At 44.4% G+C, this 19626-nt stretch overlaps 1 protein-coding gene across 1 annotated transcript in view; it reads right to left on the reverse strand.

Annotated features, from left to right (window-relative positions):
- Positions 1–19626, reverse strand: part of THRB (thyroid hormone receptor beta) — a 383591-nt gene that overhangs the window by 184578 nt on the left and 179387 nt on the right. The gene's annotated exons all lie outside the window — the stretch shown is intronic.

A 19626-nucleotide genomic window follows, 5' to 3' on the forward strand; every position in this document is an offset into this window, starting at 1 on the left:
TATTACTGCCGCTTATTAGCTGCATGAAGACCAAGGAATTTTTTAAAGAAATCGAGCACGTAGGATAGAGCCCCAGGTATGCCACTTCACTTTGAGAGTGACAGTTCATAAACTGCGTGGCTGACAATTTGCACAAAATTCCAGATGCTTAGTAAATGCAAACCAAGGTGTAGGTATGCCTGAGATGCATATTCTTTCAGGATGAAATGTCAAAGATGCCCACCACTTGGTCATTTTCACCCACAGAAAGGGCAATTTTATATGGATCTGCCTTCAAAGAACTTGCTTTCCAATCTTTCTTCAGTTTGTAAAATAGCCAGTGTCTGTCTATCTATCAACTGTTTTTTGGGGGAGTAGGGCAAGGTAATAAGCATTAAAATACAAGTTTGCCTTTCAGAAATGAAGCAAAATGTAAACATTATTTAAACTGCACTTAAAGAGACAAAAAATCAGAGTTTGGAGCTTTTCCCTGTGGTGATGAAAAATCTAAAATTTAAAATCTAACAACCCACAGCTTCACCCAGAGATTCTCCTCCCCAATCCCCCAGCAAAGACCCTTGCTGTCTCTCATAATCAACTTCCTTATTTTCCAAGGCAATGCTTATTTTCTACCCCCTGATTTTTCACTGTCGCAGACAGCATTTATTCTTTTGGAGATTATTTCCTAGTAGAAAAGAAATAAACCAAGCTATGTTTCCTTTTTATTTCCTCAGCTGCCCAGAAACGTGTCTGCAAGGCAATCAAGTTTTCCATAATGTCTGGGCTGAAAAAGAAATGAGCCAAGAAAAAATCCCAAAAACATTGGCAGAAAGGAAAATATTTGCTGCTTAGCTGTGTTTCTTTTTTGATAGGAGGGAGGGGAAAGGAATCTTCTAGACAGTTTGCTAAGTCACTTTAATGAAATGTGATGCATTCGTCATGAACAGATTTGTGAGTTGGACCATAAAGAAGGCTGAGTGCCCAAGAATTGATGCTTTTGAACTGTGGTGCTGGAGAAGACTCTTGAGAGTCGCTTAGACTGCAAGGAGATCCAACCAGTCCATCCTAAAGGAAATCAACCCTGAATATTCATTGGAAGAACTGTTGCTGAACCTCCAATACTTTGGCCACCTGATACAAAGAGCTGACTCACTGGAAATGACCCTGATGCTGGGAAAGTTTGAAGGTAAAAGGATAGGGAGCAAAAGAGGATGAGATGGTTGGATGGCATCACTGACTCGATGGACATGAGTTTGAGCAAGCTCCAGGAGAGAGTGGAGGACAGAGAGCCTGACGTGCTACAGTCCACAGGGTTGCAAAGAGTTGGACATGACTTGGCCACTGAACAACAACAACAACAACAACAATAACACACGTGTCTCTCTTCATGGGCCATGGGGCTCTTAGTGAGGGGTTTGCCTGCTCCGGGCCCTTCTGCAATGTCAGAATCGACAAAAAAGGCATCTGTTGACAACATGTTCTTTCAGGTCAGATCACGTCCTAGGCATGTTCCCTGTGAACCTCAACAACCATATTCAAAAACATTTTGAAACAAAAGTTCTTTCTTAGCTGCTGCTGCTGCTAAGTCGCTTCAGTCGTGTCCGACTCTGTGCGACCCCACAGACGGCAGCCCACCAGGCTCCCCTGTCCCTGGGATTCTCCAGGCAAGAACACTGGAGTGGGTTGCCATTGCCTTCTCCATCTTTCTTAGATATTCAGAGTATTTTTGTCATTAAAGGTGCTATTTTCCTGACAACGCAATCCAGTGCCTACTCTAGGAGACGCGGTGCACCATTAAGTGTTTATGCGTTTACATGTGTGCTCAGGTGTGTCTGACTCTTTGCCACCCCATGGACTGTAGCCCACCAGGCTCCTCTGTCCACAGGATTTTCCAGGCAAGAGTACTGGAGTGGGTTGCCACTACCTTTTCCAGGGGACCTTCCTGAGATAGAACCCATGTCTCCTGCACGGGCAGGTTGATTCTTTACCACTGTGCCATATTCAGTGGTTAGAATACCCTAATTGATCAGAAATGGAAACAAACATTCTTTCTGCCAAGAGGAGCCTGGCTTTTCCAGCAAGTGTTGCTCCTGGGCTGGTGTTCAAACCAGACCCTGCAGCAGAATCGCACAGCGATGACGGCTAACCTCGGAAACGTCACGTGGGGATCCCCAAGCCATCTGCTGGGTCCAGAAGCTAAGATTTTCTATGTTCCCAGGCATGAAAGAAAGGACCCTAAAATGGTCCTTGAAATGTCTCTGGCTACCCTACTGTAAGGAAGCGCCCAGGGACTCGGGATATCACTGAACTGAGTTTAGCCAGACTGTTCGCTCACTTGGGATTAGCTCAACAAAAGATGTCGGATGATCACGCCTGTGTCTTCTTTACATGTCACCACCCTCAGCGTCCCTCTGGGGACCTCTCTTAGCTTGTAGGGAGGTCCACAAGACTGCTTTCCTCCCGAGACAGAAGGCGAGAGGCCAAACTACACATGAGCCCGGAGGTCAAGGAAGCTCTTCACCGGAGTTGCCACCACATAGCAGTTCAAAGACTTGAGAAGAAAGCTGTTTTAAACCCTGGGCTCACCTCCTTTTATTAGCAAATGACACAGGGCTCCGCTTGGACCTGGCTCAGAAGTGAGGTGCACACTTGCCCTCAAAGCTCATCGGTCCCCTGTGAACACCTGGGGTGTTCCCTCATTCGCTGTCAGTAAGAGTGCACGTTAGCCAGCGTGTGGCCACGGCTGTCGAAATTCCCAGGACACACGGCCTCCGGCCCCACGACCCACCTCTTGGCATTTATCCCACAGGCACATATTCTTCATACATGTATTCACGTATACATGGCATACACATTTGCTATGGCTTGCGTGACACGACAACAGTCTGGAAACAAATGTTCATCAACAGAAGACCTGACGAGTAAGTGTCTGCACATCTAATCACCCTACTAAAATGCAGCGATTCAAAGGAGAGCAACACGGTGTGGAATAAAGGTGTTTGGAGGGGTTTGGAAAGATGTCGAAGGTTTGTTATTTAAGGAAAAAGTAAGTCACAGCAGGATATCTAGAGTATGACCCATTTGTGTAAAAGATGTATATGTTTATGATCTATCTACTATGTACCTGTCTATCCCAATGTCTGTCTATACCTATTTATCTGGGATCTATCCATCCATCTCTGTGTCTATCTATGTCTGTGTTTCGTGTAATATTTACCTACATCTGTATCTATAATTCTGTAACGTAAATGGCATGCATGCAAAACTCCTAAAATTATATAAGAAAATGTTACCAGTAGGTCTGGGAGATAGGGAGGAATATTTTATGTCTTATTTTCTATCCTTTTCTGAGCGTCTCAATGTTATTATTGTTTGCACTATAAGTATACATTACTTTTATTAGAATGCTTTTGAGTTCCATTGTCATAGCAACCTAGACAGGATATTAAAAAGCAGAGATATTACTTTGCTGACAAAGGTCCGTCTAGTCAAAGCTGTGGTTTTCCCAGTGGTCGTGTATGGATATGAGAGTTGGACCATAAAGAAAGCTGAGCACCAAAGAACTGATGCTTTTGAACTGTGGTGTTGGAGAAGACTCTTGAGAGTCCGTTGGACTGCAAGGAGACCCACCAGTCCATCCTAAAGGAAATCAGTCCTGAATAGTCATTGGAAGGACTGATGCTGAAGCTGAAACTCCAATACTCTGGCCACCTGATGAGAAGAACTGACTCATTGGAAAAGACCCTGATGCTGGGAAAGATTGCAGGCAGGAGGAGAAAGGGACAACAAAGGATGAGATGGTTGGATGTCATCACTGACTTGATGGACATGAGTTTGAGCAAGCTCCAGGAATTGGTGATGGACAGGGAAGCCTGGCGTGCTGCAGCCCATGGGGTCACAAAGAGTCGGACGTGACTGAGTGGCTGAACTCACTCAGCTACTGCCCAAACTGCATTAAGGACTCACCTAACACCTGACTCTAATCCATGTATTTTGGAGGGAAGTGAGGCTCTGAACCGAGAGGCAGATCTGGTCCCTCCTCTGAGCCCCTGGGCACTGCTTACCAGGGGCCAGCCTGCTCTGTACCCTCTTCCCCGACTGGAAGCATTAAGCCCCTGCTAGGGGACTGGGTCTGTCTTGCCTTCGTGAATAAATCCCTGGTTCTCAGCACAGCAGCTGGCAAATACTGAGCAGCCAATAGATCTGGTTGATAAAAAGGCCAGTGGCCTCATCTCAGCTACAGTTCTAACAGGGGCATGACATGTTAGATCTAAACATCAACAAGGGAAGGAGGGCAACTTGCTGTGACGATATTAGCCAAATTAGTCATAAACCGAAAATGCAGAAAGGAAGGAGTGGGTTCCACGTGGTTGGAGGTCCTTGAACCCACCCTTTGGAAGACTTTTGAGACTCAGCTCTCATTGTCACAGTTCTCTGGATGTCAAAAGCCTTTCCTCTCTCTCTCTCCCCTAGGAAAGGGCAGCTACTTCTGCAACATAGGTTTCACTGAGATGTAAAAACCATGCTTGCAGGAATCCAACTGTTACCCTAGCAATTCTGGGAAAAAGGATTTTGGCAAAATGCTCATTTACACTGATTAAAATACTTCCTTTGCAGAATTCGATGGGGTGGGGAGTGAGGAAGGAGGATTCAAGAGCACAGGGTAAATGAACTACGAAAAACCACTGCTCTGGGAAGTTGAAAACCAACAGAATGCTGTAGAAGAGGAAGGTCTATGCTGGTGGGGGGCAAACTGGCCCTGAAGTCCTGAACCTGCTAAGCCAGGTGGAAGGGCTCTCCTGGACTTGCCTTGAGAAGCAATGACTTGTAGTGGGTTTGAAGTCAGGATGTCCTGAGTTCAAATCCAATATCATTACTTCATTACTGTGCAACCTTGGGCAACTGACTTACCCTCTCTCAGTTCCCCTGTCAGTAAAATGGGGATCACCACTGTTTCACCTCACAGGGGGTTTGTGAAAGCCCAATGAGACATCTGTAGAAAGTTTCTCCTGGGGGTTTGGGGGAGATTGGATCCATGTATGTGTACAGCTGAGTCCCTTTGCTGTCCACCAGAAACTACCACAACATTGTTAATTGGCTGTACCCCAATACAAAAGAAAAAGTCTAAAACCTGAAAAACTAAAGAAGTTTCTCCCAGTGTACCATAATCATAGCAGGTACCATGCTTTCGTTTTTGTAAATAACACTGTAAGTTGTTGTTTACTTGCTAAGCCGTGTCCGGCTCTTTTGTGACCCCATGGACTGTAGCCTGCCAGGCTCTTTTGTCCGTGGGATTTCCCAGGTGAAGACTATTGGAGTGGGGAGCTGTTTCCATCTCTAGGGACTCTTCCTGACCCACGGGTTGAACCGATGTCTCCTGCATTAGCAGGCGGATTCTTTACCACTGAGCCACCTGGGAAGCCCAACAGTGTAAATACACTCTGATAAAACAACACCAGATTATTATAAACATGGGATTTTAGCTGCAAATTTGGACCAGTTCCTTCTGCTTCCTGGCCCTTTCAGTGATTCATGCTTCTCAGACCATGTAAAACTTTGGGGTCCCATAAAACACACTCAGGCGTTTCAAAGCAAAAACAGAAGTTTGGCCACAGGCAAGCATTTTATTTAAAATTGAGCAAATTTTACCAATTTTCCAAAAAATATACAATGGGCTAGAACTGCTCCGGTGCCAAGTTTTTATGTGTTTGCTTCTCAAATTTTTTGTACCTCCCACCACTCACAGGTCTGTCCCAGAATCAAGAGTCAGAATCTTGCTTGGTTTCACCACAAGTTAGGTGCCTTACTTGAGCATGTTTCCCGCATCACTATGTTTTGTTGATCTAAGAGTTTGATGGCTTCCAGACATTCTGGGAACTTAAAGGGTTTGAGACTGTAGAGTCAGGCTGGTAACTAGGCTATGGAGCTTTCTACCAGCATGATCCAATCACACACAGGTCCCTCCCATCTGGGGCTGTGCCCCTGGGGACAGAGAAAGAGAGAGCAGTGAAAGTCACCTAGAAAAGCCCTTCTCCTTCTCACTTAGGCCACCTGAGCTCACCACAGTACTCTGTTATTTTGATTTAAAATGATACGTCATGTTCAACATATGGAATAAGCATGAAAGTCAGTATAACAAAACCTAAGGACGTGCCTCTTCAATGGATGAAGTCTTATCAATGAATCAAATTTACCGTACTGCTGAATTTATTGTCAGCCCCAGGCATGGCTTTATTCTATTTAAATATATGGAAATCTGTTCTTTCACTAATTCAACTTTAGAGAAGATGAGGTCTGATTAATTCAGTTCTCTCAAGTGGAATTTAAGCAGATGGTATCATTCCCTGAGCCTGGCAATGCTGGTACTGTGTCCTCAAAGGTCATTTAAGTTGGCTATGCCCAGGCTATGCCCAGGGCAGCAAAGCTGATGCCACATGAAGTCTGAAACATCAGTTCATCCTAACGGCCGATTCTCCACAATTCCTCCCCTCCCACGTGTGTCCTGGGTGATCTGTCTTTGCCACTCCTTTCATCAGAAGCTGGAGCTGACGTCCCTTCCCTCTGAGTTAGGGGCTTTCCTGCTGTCTCAGTGATAAAGAACCCTCCTGCCCATGCCCAGACCCGGGTTCGATTCCTGCGTCGGGAGGATCCCCTGGAGAAGGAAATGGCAACCCCCTCTAGTATTCTTGCCTGGGAGATCCCATGGACAGAGGAGCCTGGGAGGCTACAGTCCATGGGGTTGCAAAGGAGTTGGTCACGACTGAGCGACTCAACAACAACAGCACAAGCTTGTAACCCAGCTCTGGCCAATGAGATGTCAGAGGCAGTTTGCTAGAGGTAGTTGTGGGGGTAGGTGGGTTTCTGGAAGAGATGTTTCTCCCTGTAATGAAGAGAAATTTCTTCTCTTCCAGGCTTTGGATGCAGTTGTGCAAACCACAGGATTTCTGGAGATGTGATAACCTGTGACTCTTGAGGGGACAATCCTGGGGATGAAAGGCATTGGCAGGGCGGCGGGGGGTGGGGGTGGGGGGTGGAGGGCAGACCAAGAAGATGGCATCTGGAGGTCTAGGCCAGCTGGAGAAGTAACAGACACGAACACCAGCTACCTCCGCAGCTCCTGCTTTGTGGGATCACACGCCTTTGAGTCAGTTTTGGTCTGGAATTCTGTAACTTTCTGTCAAATAGCTCCAACACTATTGATATGTGACCCCAGTGAATAGAGAGGAAGCCTCCTCTTAACACTCTCTGGATATTACTTTCTCATTGAGAGTCTAGCTCTCAGCACCATCAGCCAAGTGTTAAAACAAACAGGAGAGGGATGTCTTCACCCAAACGAATGAAGATGGATGGCCTGGGAGTTCAATAAAATCCTTGTTAGCTTTCTGAAATACCACGTCCAAAAAATGTCCCTGTAACTACAACAGCAACACACGTTCCTCAAATATTGGTATTTTCAATGTTGCCCCGGGTCTGAGAACTCATCACCTCAGTTTCTGGAAACCCAATTTAAATGTATAAAGAAGTCTGATATTCTCTTGGTTGGTCGAATGTGGGCACACCACTCTATTACTGAAACCAGCTCGAGATACGAGAGAAATCTGAACCCACATAAGAAACCTTTTGAAAAGTCAAATATTAAACAACGCATATCAGTGGGTGATGTCTGACAGCCCACACCACAAGTGGGTTTAAGTAGAAGATGTAAGCGTGCGTTTTTGTTTTTGGAATATTCAAAACACAATGATACACAATTACAGGACGGTAAGTAGTGGGCAGTTAAACGGCTACAAGTGTGTGTGCTGAGGTCTTGATCTGCATGCAACCTCCTTAACTGGTATTAAGTTGAGTGATCAGATGGTGCTTTGATGGCCACATAGCTTAGCATTTTAAGTATAAAGGCATGTTTTGTTCACCAGTCAAGTATTCCATTTAAGGTAATTACTATGTTATGAACTTTCTGCTTACAATTTTTCTTCTGGTAAGTTTGCTTAGTAGAACAGCACCGAAGGGGTATTTTGTACTTTTGAAATCAGCTGAAACTTGCTCACCTCCCTCATTTTCTTTGACCCATACAAACAGACACAGTGAAAGTGGGCACTTCTCACAGCATGGAGCATTGTGAGGCCAGCCAGGGGTTCCTGAGCATGGGGTCCCCAAGCTTAGGCCCACTGTGTGTCCTTGGGCCCAGTCACTGAACTTCTTCAGCAGTCCGGCTTCCTGTCTGCAAGGGGACGGGATGGGGCCAGTGCTGTCCGACAGAACTCACCCTGATAACGGTAGTGCCTTACAGCAACACTCTCCAACGTGGTGGCCGCTGGTCAGAGTTAGTGGCGGGCGGATGAGCACTTGCTGTATGGCTACTGTGACTTTAGAACGGAATATTTAATTTTGCTTCATTTTATTCATCCACATTTAAATAGCCACTTCCCTGGTGGCTCAGACAGCAAAGGCGTCTGCTTGCAATGCGGGAGATGTGGGTTCAATCCCTGGGTGGGGAAGATCCCCTGGAGAAGGAAATGGCAACCCACTCCAGCACTCTTGCCTGGAAAATTCCATGGATGGAGGAGCCTCATAGGCTACAGTCCATGGGGTTGCAAAGAGTCGGACACAACTGAGTGACTTCGGGTTCACTTTCAAATAGCCACCACAGCTAGTGGCTGCAATATTGGGCAGCACAAATCCTTCTTAGGTAAATGTTATTTATTCCTACTACCCTATCCTTCCACTTAATCTTCTCATTCTGCTGTTCATCCGCTCCCCACCCACCGACTCTCCACTGTCTTTGTATTTTGCTTAGAATTCAAGGTCAGATACGCCTCCGGTACCATTTCACCATAGCGTCAAGAGCTCCCAATTAACCTGCAGCATTAACTCGCTTCTTGAGATGGAGGAAAAAAACAGTTCTGGAGAGCCTCTTTGATCTTCCATTAGAGGCCCACTGGAGAATCAGGAGTTATTTGGATAGGATGAGAGCTGACATTTATTGAATCAAAAGGCAGCACTGATGCAACTTCCTATTTTAGGATAATGCCTGCTTCAGTTAGAAGCGCTGCTGTCCGAAGGCTCTGCTAATAAACATTAGCCACGTTGTCAGGAGGGGTGATGCACTTGCCAAGCTTCGTCTCCTGTAATTACGCCGTCTGCTTCCCACCACGCGCCAAGACCCAGAACTAACCTGCGACTGAGAACAGGAGTAAGCGTCCCTCCTCTTCTAGAAAGAGCCCAGGTCTACGAGAGGAGCCTGGCCAGGGGCTAAATGTTTATAACACACTGTGAACATCCCATAATCAATGTGACTACGAGGAGAGAGCAAGCTAGGGAAGCTTCCAGAAAGGGAGTACCGCGTGCAGGGTGGTGAAGTTGATGAAGGTGGCCAGGATGGAGGAGGACAGGGCTGTCAGCTAATTGGGGCTATCATTAAATTCATTCATTACTATTTTAACTGTGGGGAACAGAGCGAAACATATAGCGATTAGTGATTCTGCCACCTCTCACCAACTAGCGCTGCAGCGAAACCCTTTCTCAAGGAGGTAAAATGAATTCAGAACTTTGGGTTCTGAATCTCTGCTTATTCAAGGAGCAAATTCCCTTTCTTGATGAAGGATGAGAGTTTTCCCTCTTCCCACCCCACTCAGCTCTAACTCTTGGGTATAGCAAGGCATCGCTGACAAGAAGCAGCATTCTGAAGGCATGGAGTGCAAGGCATTGTTCATGGGTTAGAAGGGAGGAAAAGAAGGAGGAGGCCGGATAAACAACAAGTAGAGTCATTGCAAGGCTGATTTCCCATCCAAATAAAATCCTCATTCATCACCAGAGTCACTGAATCTTGGCATTGCAACCTCACTTCTCAGAGTCTGCTGCTGGCCTCTAGGAAATGGACCTTTCGTCTCCGAGGAGTTTGTTTGCCTGCATTTCCCTTTCCTTTGGTGACGTCACTGGGGCAGATGAACAGACACGGCTGGTGCCCGCTTCTCTGGTGAGCTCGGAAAGGTGTTTCTGCATTACTGTGATCATCCGTTTAATTGCGCACATAGGTGCTGTACAAGCAGTTACCTCGCCCTCACTCCTGCCGTTTAGAAATTGACAGGCCAAACCTGCCAGCATCCACCCGCCACTTACCTGAACCTGTGGCTTTCACAGAAGGCAAATGCTTATTGTATGTTTCCATAATCAGCATGTGTCCGTTTATAGGGCCTTAATATCCTGTCTGGGTCAGCATCCTCCTTGTCATTGTTTGATCGCTCAGTTGTGTCCGACTCTTTGCGACCCCATGGACTGCAGCTCGCCAGGCCTCCCTGTCCATCACCAACTCCTGGAGCTTGCTCAAACTCATGTCCATAATGGACAGGGAAGCCTGGCGTGCTGCAGTCCATGGGGTTGCAGAGAGTCGGACACGACTGAGCGACTGAACAATGACGAGGATGCTGACCTAGACAGGATATTAAGGCCCTATGAACGGACATATGCTCTTTATAGAAACATACAACAAACAGTTGCTTTATGTGAAAGCCACAGGTTACGGTAAGTGGCGGGTGGATGCTGGCAGGCTTGGCTTGAGAGATGAGGCTGCTCTCACCTGCTGTTGACAAATCCCTACGGGAGGTTTCCAAGCTCCTTCCCTCTGTTTCAGATGGTTGTTCACCCCTGTTGCTGTACACTAGAGTCATCTGGGAAGTTTTCAAAAACCTAGATGTCCAGGTCATTTCCCAGACCAATCAAATCAGAAGCTTGGGGTAACTCAGCTCTCAATATTTTTTAAACCCCTTGGGTGATGCTAGCACATGGCAAAGTTTAAGACCCTCTGCTGCAGACTTCAGAGCAGTGGTTCCTAATTTTGGAGATCTAAAAAAATAGAGATTTCTGGGCCCCTCCTCCACACGTACTGAACCACCATCTCCAAGGGTGAATTTTGACCTTTAATTTTAAAACACCTTAAAGCCTGTCTGATGCCTGCCCTTAGTTGGAAATCTCTGTCTAAAGTACTGAATTTCAACTTCTCTGGTGTGCATATGAAATGTGAGAAAGAAGAAAATAAAAGAATATGTTCCACTAAAAACTACGAAGAGGCTATTTACTTTCCGGGATATCTTATTTCGTTTTTTTTTCTTTTTTGGTTTCAACTTTTTATTAAAGTGTAACACACTTAGAGACACGTACACAGACTCTAAGCATACAAGGCATGTAATCAGTACTCAGATCATGTTTGGGAACACATGTAAGAATTAAAGATTTTAAAATTAAAAAAAAAGTAACTACTAAAAAAAAGGGCAAAATAATAAAGTCTTGTTTCATTTAAAAAAGAAAAAGAAAATTAAAAAAAAAAAACACAAAAAACTCCAAAGCTACCTAGTCACTCAGAAGCCTCTCCTGGGGGCCCCCCAGGATCCATGGGAACCACATGCCTGATTTTAAATATCGCTTCTGCTTTTGGAAGTTTTATTTGTCTCCATTATCAAATTGCAAGAGGATTGGCCTATTTAGATGCAAATAATTGTTGACAGATAGTTAAGAGGTCAGTTGTATTTTGAGGGCAAATGGCCTGATACACAGACTTCTGAGACTGGTGGCTCAGACGGTAAAGAATAAGCCCGCAGTGTGGGAGACCTGGGTTCCATCCCTGGGTTGGGAAGATCCCCTGGAAGAGGGCATGGCAACCCACTCCGGTATTCTTGCCTGGAGAATCCCATGGACAGAGGAGCCTGGTGAGCTACAGTCCATGGGGTCACAAAGAGTCGGACACGCCTGAGTGACTAAGCATAGCACAGGCCTAATACACCTTGTATTGGTCTCGTTTGTGGTTATTTTAAATAAGAGGGAATTCTCTAGTGGGCCTGTGGTTTGAACTCTGCTCTCACCGCTGAAGGCCCAGGTTTAATCCCTGGTGGAGAACGAAGATCCTGCTAAGCCATGCCAAGCAGCCCTCCCCCCACCCCCCAAAAAAAAACTGGAAAAAAAAAAAGGTTGGGATTAACACACGCATGTGTCACGCTGCGTCTCAGCCATGCCTGGCTCCCATGGACTGTAGAACCTGCCAGGCTCCTCTGTCTACGGAATTTTCCAGGCAAGAATACTGGAGTGGGTTGCTGTTTCCTACTCCAAGGGATCTTCCTGACCCAGGGCTGAACTCATATCTCTTATATCTTTTGCATTGGCAGGCAGGTTTTTGACCACTGCACCACCTGGGAAGCCCGTATACACACTAACGTATATAAACCAGATAACTAATAAGGACCTACTTCATAGCACAGGGAGCTATGCTCAATCCTCTGTAATGACCTATATGGGAAAAAAAAATCTTGCAAAGAGTGGACATGTGTATATGTATAACAGATTCACTTTGTTGCCCCCCTGAAAATAACACAGCATTGTAAACAACTATGCTCCATAAAATTAAGTAAATAAAAAAAACCCAATGAAATAAGCAAGAAGAACATGAAAAAATACTTGCCCAGGCTTTCGTAGATGTGAATCCTTGGGTACAGTTTTCCAGCTCCCTATAACACGTGCCCTAAGCCTGCAGTGGTAGAGGCTGCAGTCACCTCCACTTATAGAGATGAACGCTCGGAGTCTGAGCTGGAAGCCAGGAGCCTCTGTCGGTCCCTCTTATGCGGAACATCCCTCCGGCCCACACTCTCTCCTGCATTTGTAACCACTCGACGGTTTAATCTGTAAATATAAACATGAGGACGGTCCCCAGGCACTCACACTGCAAAAGCCTGATCACGCACTGACTGCTACTGCTTCGGCTGCTTCTTTAAAAATCCATTCCCCAAACACTGCATGAACTGTCACTCTTAAATCACATAGGCGAGTTTTTAGTTAATGTGGGTTTTTTTTTCTAATTAGAAAAGCATGTTACATTCATTGTAGAATAAGATAACAATATAGAAGTGAAGGACTCGGCATCACACGTCAGGGTTGCTTAAAGGTGAGAAGGACCTTCAGGTAACTCGGCTAGGCAGCCTCCAGCCTTGCCTGGGGGGAAGAAAAGTCAGTTGCTTGATATTTGGATGCTTTTCAGGAGACTTGATGTCAATAACTTATTTCTAAGCAATTCAAAGTATCCTGGAGTTGGATACTCCATTCAGTACAGGATGCAGACAGTTTGAAAGGATCAATAGCTATCTGATTTCAGGTTTTCATCAATGACCAGGTATATTGCATTTCTCCACAATTTTTTAAAAACATTTCCTCTGATCAATGAAACTTTACTTTTTTTTTTGCTACGTCTCAATAGTACTGACTGAAATGATGGTATTTAGAAATTTATCATCAGGACATCTGAATTCTTAACTGAGATTCCAAGAAGTCTTGAGGTTTCTGGGCAAGTGAGACTTTTTTTTTTTAAAGCAAACATACCAGAGTTTATACCTTTAAATGCATGTAGTTTCCTCCCCTCCCCCCGCCCCCCACCCCCGGGGGAGGAAACTGTGTACCTTTTTCAGTGTGTTCCCATGGCTCAAAATATTCCGGGGGAATTACAGGAAGCAAGGGCAAGGCGGCTTGGAACGGCCCATCCCAACCCTGCCTCTCAGTTCCTGAACTAAACAGGAATTTTCTCAGTCAGCAACGACTCTGTCTAAAGCCACTGATTACATCTTTAAATCTGTTCAGAGATGTACGGCCTTCTCCCTGTGCCTCAGGGGAGAGCAGAACCAAAACACTCTGCTTGGGAGCTCGAGAGAGAAGAGTCAGGGTACTGCCTGCCCTGAGCCTGTGCGATGGAGACCAGGGCGGCTGGGCACATAGGGCTGCGCTCTGTGATACCAGGAAGAAGGGGACCAAGGCTTCCTGCGGGACTCCAGACACAGCGGCTCAAAGGAAAGTCATCTCCTCTGCTTAAACCCTCCAACACGAATTCTGCCATGATCTACGCATCAGTCAAGCCGATGCTTTCCCTTCCACATATCTCTCAAATCTCTCACATACACAAATCCACGACAAAAAACAAAAAAACAAATCCATGACAGAGGGGTACCACAGCGTTTGCAATTATCTCCCAACTGACCAGCATTCATTTTGTTTCCAGATACTTCTTTCTTTCACCGCAATGATGACGCCATAACATTCTTGTATACAAAATCGTGCATACTGGTGCTTTTATTTTTATGGGCTAGTTTCCCAGAAGCTGAGTCATGTAATATGTGTGTGTGTGTGTATTAATAGTTTGCTTTTCAAAAACTCACAAGACCACAGTAGGGCACTATGTCCACACTCCCCCTGCCAATCTGTCCATCTACCAAAGAACCAATCTGATGGGAGGGATAATGTCTCATTGCAGGGCTCAGTGACAGCATCCCCAAAAGATGTGATCATAACCTAATCACCAGACTCTATAAATATGGTCTCATTTTAAAAAAGAGTCTTTGCACTTGGGGTTGCCAAAAGGATGGGGGATGGGAGAGGGATGGATTGGGAGCTTGGGGTCAGCAGATGCAGACTATTATAGCTAGAACGGATAAACAACAAAGGCCTACTGTATAGCACAGGGAACTATACTCAATATCCTGTGATAAACCATCATGGAAAAGAATAGGGAAAAGAACGTATGACCTATAACTGTGCAACATTGTACACTTTAATAAAAAAGAAAGAAAATAAAAACTTTAAAAAGGGTCTTTGCAGATATAACTAAGGAAATATAGATGAGATCTTCTCGGATTATTTGATGGGCCCCAAGCCCTGGAGAAGGCAATGGCACCCCACTCCAGTACTCTTGCCTGGAAAGTCCCATGGATGGAGGAGCCTGGTGGGCTGTAGTCCTTGGGGTCGCTAAGAGTCAGACACGACTGAGCGACTTCACTTTCATTTTTCACTTTCATGCATTGGAGAAGGAAATGGCAACCCATTCCAGAGTTCTTGCCTGGAGAATCCCAGGGACGGGGGAGCCTGACGGGCTGCTGTCTATGGGGTCGCGCAGAGTCAGACACGACTGAAGCAACTTAGCAGCAGCAGCAACAAGCCCTGGAGAAGGAAATGGCAACCCACTCCAGTACTCTTGCCTGGAGAATCCCATGGACAGAGGAGCCTGGCGGGCTACAGTCCATGGGGTCGCAAAGAGTCAGACACGACTTAGCGACTAAACCACCACCACCACCACCAAGCCCAGTGACAGGTAAGCTTGTAAGAGACACATGGGGGAAGAGGTGAGGACCGAGTAAAGAGAAGGTAGAGGGTGGAGTTAAGCAGCCACAAGCCAAGAGAAACCTAAGGCCACCAGACCCTGGAAGACCCAGGGCAGAGTCTCCCCAGAGCTTCTGGAGGGAGCACGGCCATGCCCTCGACGTTGGACTTTCCAGCTCCAGGACTCTGAGAAGAATATACTTCTGCTGTTTTAAGCCACCAAGTTTGTGGCAATTTGTTATGGCATCCCTGGGCAACCAGTATTCATTGTTATCACGTGTTTTTCTGAAAATGACTGAAGTTAGATATATTTTTGTGGTTTTCATTGGCCATTGGAATTTGCTTTCCTATAAATGTACTATTCCGATCTTTCATCCACTTTTCAAAGGCTGTTTTTTTTTTCCCTAACAATTCTGATGAATTCTATTAAAAAAACAAAAAAAAAGCAGATATTAACCCTTTGTCTGCCAGGTGTTGTGAGACGTCTGTTGAAGTTCATTTATGGCTGTTGGGTCACACCGTGAAAATAAATTATAGGGTACATACAGCATACTCTTCTTTTATCCCTCATGAGTTAGTTTCCTGTTGATTACAAACGTCTCTCTGATATCTGGATGATAAAAATATTCTCCTAATTCTCCTTTGAAATGCCTGTGGTTGGCACAAAGATGGTCCCCAAAGACGCCCATGCTCTCATCTCTGGCGCCTCTGAAGACGCTTCCTTCCACGGCAAAAGGGACTTTGCAGGTGTGATTAAATGTACGGGTCCAGCTCAGGGTCCACCTCATTAGGACTGACTCAGATGTGTTTTGTTTTTTTTTTATACCTGAGTAATATTCCATTGTGTATACATACCACAATTTCTGTATCCATTCATCTGTCCATGGATATCTAGGTTGCTTCCATGTCTATTGCAAAAAATGCTGCAAAGTGGAGTACGTGTGTCTCAATATTGTGCTGGTTTCTGCCATCCATCAACATGAATCGGCCACAAGTATACACATGTCCCCGCCCTCTTGAACGTCCCTCCCACTCCCCTCCCCATCCCGCCCCTCTGGGTTGTCACAGCGCACTGGGCTGAGCTCCCTGAGTCACACAGCAAATCCCCACCGGCCATCTGTTTCACCCAGGGAGATGTATGTGCTTCCGTGCTATTTTCTCAACTCATCCCACCCTCTCCTTCGCCCACCGTGGCCGCAAGTCTGCACTCTCTATGCACCTCCATTGCCGCCCTGTAAATAGGAACATCAGTACCATCTTTCTAGATTCCATACACGTGTTAACCCTCCAATACATTTTTTGTTTTTTTAATGTACAGGCCCTGAGAACGGGAGAATGGCCTGGATTCTCCAGGTGGGCCAAATCTACTCTAAGAGCCCTCAAGAAGGCTTTTTCCAGGTGTGGTCAGAGGGCAACGCGACTGTGGGAGGGCCATCAGAGAGCTGCAATGCTGCTGGCCTTGAGGACAGCAAGAGTCTACAAGCCAGGGAATGTGGGCAGACCTGGGGAATGGGGAGGAGACGGATTCTCCTTTAGAACACCCAGAAAGGAATGCAACCCTGCCTAGTCCTGTGAGACCCAAGCCAGACTTTTCACCTAGAGAAATATTGGGGGAAATCTTTGTTTTCCTTAAGCCACTAGGTTAGTGATGATTTGTCACGGCAGCAGTAGAAAATGAATGCATATTTATCGCTCAATTAAAAATGTGTACCCTTATCTACATATAATTTATGCTAAAATAATTTGAGGTACAGTTATTTACAATGTTGTGTTAACTTCTGATGCAAAGCGAAGTGACTCAGTTACACATATACGCATTCTTTTTCAGCTTCTTTTCAATTATATTTTCTTATAGGATATTGAATTAGTTCCCTGTGCTATGTGGTAAGACCTTATTGTTTATTATATCCATAATTTACTTTTGAGTATGTTAGCGAGTAGGAGCACAGCCTTGGTTCTGGGTAGACTTTCCAATAGGTTGTTTGGAACCTACTGGTTGCACTTATTATCATCAGTCTGTTTATTCCTTTGCTAATATCATGTAGTCTTGATACAGACCCTTCAGTATGTTCAGGTATCCGGTAGGCAAGCTAGCTGCCTCTGTTTTTATTCGTTTTTAAGAATAGTTTTGCTGGGTTTTTACAGATATTGTTTGATGTTCTTCAAATTAGCATTTCTCATTAAAGTTCCTTCCCAAGTCTTGTCCAGTGTGTTGTTAGGGTGACAATTACTTCTCCATTTGAAACTTATTTTAGTATACAGAGTCTCAAGAGGTTTATGCTGAGAATTTTGTTAGTTTTTAGATGACAGTCTTTATCACATGTGAGTAAAACAGAAACAGATAAGTAGAAAGTGATTAGGGTTTTATTTTATTAAAAAGGGCTGAATTTTGCAAATGCTTTTTCCATATGTATTATTCCAATCTTTTTTCCTTCCTTTAATTTAATGAAGACACAAGTTATTTCGATAGATTTCCTCATTTTAAACTATGTTTATATTCTATAAACAAGTCCTTTTTGGTCATTGTCATGGTGCATTATTCTTTCAAGATGCCTTTGAATTTTACTTGGTAATATTTTATTAAATATTGCATGCGTTAAGTGAAATTGGTCCTTTTTTTCCCCCTTTGGTCTGTATTTTATCATTAGGTTTTGAAAGAAAGATTATGTAGGCTTTAGGAAATGATTTGGGAACTTTGAGAATTGATGTGGAAGCCCAAATAAAAGAAATGACATAAAAATTTGAAAAACATAAGCCATACAATCTAATAGGTTTGTACACAGAATCCACATCATAATGGAACATATAAATTACAAGTCTAAAAAGATAATTTTAGCTTACTTTAAAAAGTATACACTTTAATAGATCATGATCTTAGATCATAAGCAAGTAAAGTTAGTGTTAAATAGTGAAGCAATGGCTAGTCAATCTTAACTACTTGACAAAAACTTTCAAAATAACTCTAGGATTAATGAGAAAGGCAAAATTTAAAGTATGAACTATCTAGACCCAATCAAAAGAGAATATCTATTTCCTACTAAAAATTATGGAACACAGCCAAAACTACATTCAGGGGAAAATGTATGGCTTATAGCTATGATAACTTCATTATTGAAAGACATTATAAATGAGCATGGTATTTGTACTAAGAAATTTCATGAAGAACAAAATAATAAACCCACATAAAGTATGAAAAAGAAATGGATAAACACTGAAATGGATACAATGGAAAACAAACATGGTAGAAAGAAGAAATACGTTCAAATTATATGGTTCTTTCATAAAATATATAACTATCTCCCGAACGTGATTGAGGAAAGAGAAGAAATTGTTAGAATTGAGAGGAGAGAAGCACATGCAGAAGAATAAAATAATTATAAGAAAGTTTTTACTACATTTAATCCCATTGCCATAGGTGTGAAACCTAAAGGGAATGGATTATTTATCAAATAAAATAGAAATTAACTTCAAGTTAAGAAAGGTCGCTCAGAATCTGCCCTCAATGCGGGAGACCTGGGTTTAATCCTTGTCTTGGGAAGATTCCCTGGAGAAGGGCATGGCAACCCAACCCAGCATTCTGGCCTGGAGAATCCCCATGGACAGAGAAGCCTGGTGGGCCATGGGGTCGCAGAGAGTCAGACACAACAGGGTGACTAACACTTCCTGCAAGAAGAAATTTAAAAAAATGTAATAAAGAGATTGAAACAGTGACTCAAAGTCTATCATTTAACAGGGAAAAAAGCATCAAGGCTAAATAATTTCACAGTTGAGGAAGTCCCAACTTTTAGAAAACAGATAATGCCAATGCTGTTGAAACTACACCAGGCCAGTGAAAAAGATGAAGATTTCCTCAGTTCCTTTTATGAATCGTATAGATCAGGGGTTCTTCTAGTGTGTTTCTTAGGCCAGCAACATCTGGAACCTCGCTAGAAATACAGATTATCTAGACCTCCTGAATCAGAAACTCAGGGGTGAGGGTCCCAGGACTGGAGGTCCTCAAACGGTGACCTGTGAGAGCCGCTGCCGTGGACGCGGCTGGCATACTCGTTACACACAGCAGGCTACGGGTGCTGCTTCATCTTCAGGACCACGTCTGCTGGATTGCCCGCTCTCCTTTCTTTTTCTCAACATCAATCTACCTTCCATACGTAATATAATGAATGCGCTCACATAATTTTTCCCACCCACAACCACTATATACATATATATATATATTTTTGCATAACGAATCTCTTCCATGTAGAGAGATATAGAGACGTTTACTCTATGATCACCAGGAGAGTCAGTTCTTAGGAGTGCAAGGTGGCTGGAGGTAAGAATGAGCAAACGGAGCAGGGTATGGAAGTGTTGGTGGGAGCAGGCGTGTAGTATTTCCTCCTTGGTCCTGGGATTCCTGCTGCACATGTGGGGTGAGGTCAAGGTTGAAGGTTCCAGTACCAGGACTAGTATCTGCTTATATATTGGTAGGAATTACAGCTGATAACTGATCCCAAACTAAGGTAAACATGGGTATTTGCATGTTGC

This window comes from Capricornis sumatraensis, chromosome 4 (assembly GCF_032405125.1).
Source record: "Capricornis sumatraensis isolate serow.1 chromosome 4, serow.2, whole genome shotgun sequence".
NCBI classification, from domain to species: Eukaryota; Metazoa; Chordata; class Mammalia; order Artiodactyla; family Bovidae; genus Capricornis; species Capricornis sumatraensis.